This window comes from Pecten maximus, chromosome 14 (assembly GCF_902652985.1).
Source record: "Pecten maximus chromosome 14, xPecMax1.1, whole genome shotgun sequence".
NCBI lineage: Eukaryota > Metazoa > Mollusca > Bivalvia > Pectinida > Pectinidae > Pecten > Pecten maximus.
Window position 1 is genome coordinate 33,613,181 of NC_047028.1, and position 6,000 is coordinate 33,619,180.

The 6,000-nt window shown below is 36.3% G+C and overlaps 1 non-coding gene across 1 annotated transcript; it reads right to left on the reverse strand.

The window, feature by feature from the left end:
• Positions 1 to 5,588: 5,588 nt before the first annotated feature.
• On the reverse strand, positions 5,589 to 5,660 carry Trnai-aau. The gene has a single exon. It is a non-coding gene; the product is annotated as a tRNA-Ile (tRNA).
• Positions 5,661 to 6,000: the final 340 nt, after the last annotated feature.

Genomic DNA, 6,000 nt, shown 5'->3' on the forward strand with positions numbered 1-6,000 from the left:
ACATTTCAAAATGAAGGCAGTTTGAACTTTGAACCCCTACCGGAACCGGAAGGTGGTCTTTAACAGAACAAGTTGGTTTCAAAAACACATCCAAAGAGATGGATTTATTGGACACGGTCATTTCAGAGTTGTCGTAATTAAGGTCAACACATTATGATCCCCCCAAGAAGAAAAAAATATCACCAAAGACGAAATGACATAAAGAAACTTGTACATGTATACTTCATAATGAAACCTCCTTTTACACATATAAAAGAAAAAAATATATATAATTATAAATATGTTCGGTGTTTCAAAAAGATCAAAGAAAATATTCAAAACGATGTTCAATACAAACGGAAAAGGTTATAGATAAATTGAGGACACCAAATTCATTACGAAGACATCCTCATCGACTATAGATTTTTTTTAATATTGAAAAACAAAAAAAGTTGAAACATTGGTGACCTTTGACCCGTCAGCGAGGATTTGTATTTGACATTCTTTTAATAACATGCAACGATAAAAAGATAGTCCCAAAGATTATCTACAACTGGAAAAATTGCGAGTGAAACAACAGTGATTTAGGCCAAGGAGAAGAGGAAGAACAACCATTACAGTCCAGCGTACACGTGCAGGAATCCTGGGGGATCGCCATTAAAGTCTTACTTTACAAACAAATCTAAAGCTTTCAAGTTGTCGATTCAGCTCTATAGGAGAAGAATTGAAGCAGACCGTTTGAAGTCCCGATTAAATCTTAATAGCTCATATCACAGATAATTATAACGGTAATTTAAGCTTCCTTTAGATCGGTACAAACCAGTTTATTCGGCTGGGGCACAATGTGCTATATAATGGAACTTTTAAAGGTGACCTTGTCAGTAACGTATAATGAATTTCTTGACGAAATTATACATAACATGAACATAAACATTGTATACATACTTTATTTTTTTACATCTTAATTTTTTTACAAGGTTATACATATATAACAATACAAAAAATAAATGAATACAATAAAATGAAATACAAATATAACAGATAGAAATAGAAAAAAAAGATAGTCCACTTGTTTTTCTGCCATTTATTTATTTATTTATTTATTTATTTTATTTTTTTTTGGGGGGGGGGGGGGGGGGGGGGGTTGTTCAGGTTAAGAAATGATTGATTACATAGAAAGTAATAAAGATATTTGAGAGGAAAAATTGGATATAGGTATGATATCAGTACGCCTTCACAACAAACACTAGAGAGAAATAAAGGATCTGATAGAGTGGTAGAGATAAACTATATTAAATAAAGTTTAACTTCACGAATTCGGTCGCTCAGTATAAATAAATCATTTTGCACTTAAATGACTGTATACAAGAATACAATCCCGATTTAGCTATCATTGTTGAACAAGATCCAAACAAGTCACGGCTCACCGTAATTAAACAATGGATGTAGTAATTAATTAAAATGCCTGCATTGTCCTATTGTGATTCCGTTTTTTACAAAGGTACGTTGTAATAATGACCAAACCGAGATACACAGGTACACGTGTGCCAAATTAACTGATCCAGAACGCCATTGTAATTAAACGTGCTGTAGTTCAAAATGGCGGAGGCAGGGCGGTACGATATTTTACTATGATAGATCATCAGATCAAAATGAAATCGAAGAAAGGCGTACAGAAATGTAAGTTATTAGTTTAATACCATTACAAGGTATTGTCAAATACACAACGTTACTTTTGTAAGTATTCCATTCTTTTCAGTTGTAATCGAAAACACGTGAAAGCGCTAATTATATACATGTATACATTTTGTTGTATATAAGAACGCCGATGTGGCGCAGAGGTATAAGCTGCGGATATTTCTGGCTAGGCGATTGGGTGCCGTAGATCGTGCGTTCGAGGCCCGATCAGGGCGCGAGTCAAAAAGTTGTCTTCCTTCGTCGTTTGTGTTGCTAAGATATATATATATATTATACTGTGCCGAACTTTATCAGAAAAAAATAACTATCTGTCTATTACAGGTATCTGGTTTTAATTATTAGATCGTTACAAAATGTTCCTCTTTATAAAGAAAATATTAAAAAAAAATTGTTTTATTGCAAGCCAATTTAATATTCACGGAGAAAAAAATGATTCGGTATTTAATCAAATTAGATAAAATCTTGATTATTCGATGATGTATTTTATAATATTTATAAGAAAACTGATATATTTAATGGGGATCTGTACATTTTATTATATTTTATTAAAATATTATATATATCTCGTATAATCTTCTCTATACAATATCTAATATCATAAACATCTTATAAAGTTATTATATATCATATATATTCCTCTCTATACCATATCTTATATAATAAATATAAAGTTATTATATATCTCATATACTATTCCCTTTACCATCTCTTCTATAATAAATATTTTATTAAAATACTATATATATTTATATATTTTACATATTTGAAATGACTGCTGTTTTTATATGTTCCTTGAAAATAAAAGGTACGATATATGTATTAAATGGATTTGGCCACATTTTCGATTCTGTCTGAAGAATATCAAAACATATTTTGAATACTTAGCGGAATATTTCACCAAGAAAAATGTATGGTTATGCTGTTTATATTAACATTTCGTCGACCATTTTTTATTTCTCAAGTGGACAAAGGGAGCAGGAAGGTGATTGTTAAAGAATACGACACCGGAAGTTCTGGTAAGTAATGATACCGGAAGTTCTGATTAGTAATGACACCGGAAGTTCTGGTAAGTAATGATACCGGAAGTTCTGATTAGTAATGACACCAGAAGTTCAGGTAAGTAATGACACCGGAAGTTCTGGTAAGTAATGACACCGGAAGTTCTGATTAGTAATAACACCGGAAGTTCTGATTAGTAACGACACAGGAAGTTCTGGTAAGTAATGGCACCGGAAGTTCTGGTAAGTAATGACACCGGAAGTTCTGATTAGTACTGCCATTGGAAATTCTGATGAGAAATGACACCATAATATCTATCATCAAATGTTTTGTTTTGTTTTTTTGTTTTTGTTTTGTTTTTGTTTTACTTTTCTCTCACCTTTTCGAACATTTTCTTTCCGTTATATTCTAGTTTCATGTCAGCTTTCTATTTGTTTTTATTTCAAAAGTTATTATACAATCTAACAAGGATTCTAAGTTCGTGATACAATGTTCATAGTCTGCATCACTGAGTTATTTTATTTATTCTGTAGGTCTGGTCGAGTGTTGTAACAGAGGCCCCGTCAAAGCTGTTCTCCTTCTTGCTCTAGGTGTGACAGCAGGGATGATATATACCGCTGAATCCGAAAAATACAGACTTCTTACAGAAATAGAACTATCTAGCAAAGTGAAAATAAATAAAACTACACCTCCCGTGACTGCGTTGGAAGGATCAGCGGTAAAAATAGACAGACACCGGTACGTGTGTCCATCATCGCTGGGATACCGTCTGGGCAATCTGATGTTTCTGTACGCCAGTAACTACGGAGTGGCGTACGACTTTAATCTGACACTCGCGATGGACGACAGAGACGCTATATATCAACCATTTAGAAACATACCCAACTCCCCTATTGACAGATCTACCAGGTGCCGGGGATTTAAAATGAGATGTATTCAAGAAAAAGCAAGATATTATCAGAACTTTAAAATTCCAAGAAATGGAAACATTGCCTTATTTGGATATCTGCAAACATGGAAATATTTCTCCAATTCTTTTGAAGATTTGCGACGGCAATTTAAATGGAAATTAAGTATTCAAAATAAAGCACTTCGTATAATACGGAAACTTTGCAAAAATGTTTATCCTTCGTTAAATCCATTATCTGTGACAAAAGTAGGAATTCATATCCGGCGTGGTGATTACGTCAGAGAAAGGCGCCCTCTAGCGGACTTTGAATATGTAGAAAGTGCCAAAAAGTATTTCCTAGAAAAATACCAACGGGTGTTATTTATAGTTGCAACAAACTTAGATGATGAAGCCAGAGAGTGGAGTGAGACGAATGTTATAAACGGAAGCGGAGTGTCAGTTTTTAGCGGATTCAACGACAGATATGTAGACATGGCAATGCTTTCTTTCTGTAATCACGTGATTATCTCTACGGGAACCTACGGGTGGTGGGCGGGATTTCTGAACAAAGGGACCGTGCTCCATTTTGACTGGATACCTCCGCACCACGTAAAGTATAATAGAGATGATTATATCCTCCCGAACTGGGTCGGGATAAAACCCACTCATGATGTCAACTACTGAGCCGAAACAAACCAGCTGGAGGAGTACCGATTACATCAAATGTACAACCAACGAACCAGCTAGAGGAGTACCGATTACATCAAATGTGAAAGGAACCGGCTGGAGGAGTACCGAATACATCAAGTGTACAAAGAACAAGCTAGAGGAGCGCCGATTACATAAAATGTGAAAGGAACCGGCTGGAGGAGTACCGAATACATCAAGTGTATAGCGATCCAGCTAGAGAAGTACCGAATACATAAAGAGTACTGTTGGCAAGGTCTTTGGAAATGCGATTGGGGTTAGGAGGAAACGTTTTAAGTTTGTAAGGGACAGGATAATTCTGTCTTATACGATGTAGGGACGAGCTAGCACGTGCTATGACGCTATTCACGTCATCGTTTTATGTAGCGTAACCATGCCGCAAATTGATAACGTCTTTAAAATATCAATTTCAAGTCGCATTCCATGTGTCATAAATGATGACGCCATGAATAAGTCCACATCAACTTAGAATGTGTGACCTTTTTAAAAGTATGTGAGAATTATAATCAAACATGGGCCTTTAAGCTTCGTGCTGGCCAGCGAAACTCATACATGAAGGTTGAGATATTCATGTATACTCCGACAGAATGACCTGTCATGTTGAACTTGATTAGCATATTGATTACAGACGAGTCTATAGTCATATAGGGGAAATAGGTGCTTTGTATATATCTGTTCGTTGTTTATAATGTAATAAACCTTACCATCAGCTGCATCATTTGTATTTATACTGGTCTAGATTTAACGACAAAGCTGTTAACAATTGATCACATATTCAATTAAATATGTGTAAACCATGCATCGACAATAAATCAACAATCCCTGTGTTGTCAATATAAAATTGTAACAAAAACGAATGGTCCAAAACATCACCCTGTTGGACCCAGTGGTATTCCTTATCAGTATGCTTTGTTAACATACCTGTGCACAAATGGAACTACCTAGTTTGAATATCACACGAAAATGTCAACGCGACAGGTCATTCTGGGTTTACTATACACGGAACAGACCCATATTAGTTTCTTATTCTATCATTATCAAAACGTTAGCTAACTGTAATAGGAGTGGAAAAATGCACGGCCAGACCGGGATTCCAGCCCCGGACCTCCGAACACTAGCCGGATGCTCTACCGATTGAGCTACCTGGTCGCCGGTCCAGTTCCGCTACACTCTTCCCTCCTACTTTTTTAAGTCTTCGTCCCCGAAGACTTCACAACTCACAACCCAGTGTCGGGTATCCCCTTGTCAAGTATTCACCTCACTTGAAACAAGGTTTGGTCACATGCACCAAATGTAATAGGAGTGGGAAAATGCACGGCCAGACCGAGATTCGAACCCGGGACCTCCGAACATTAGCCGGATGCTCTACCGATTGAGCTACCTGGTCGCCGATGATCGACCCGGTCCAGTTCCGCTTCAAAACATTTTACTAAGCTTCAAAACTGCCAACGTAACTGTTCGTCAGGATTGTGTACTTTATCATTATCATTTCTTCTATACGTAAAGGAATGCGTGATTATTGATAGTCTTTTGGTTTGGTTTGGTTTATTTTGTTTAACGTCCTATTAACAGCAAAATAAAAAAAAAAGCAAACCAAAGCAAACCAAATCAAGGACGGCCTCCCGAGCGTGCGACATGCATGCGTGTGTTTTGGGAGGCTGCAGTATGTTCGTGCTAAGTCTCCTTGTGATAGGCCGGAACTTTTGCTGATTTATAGTGCTACCTCA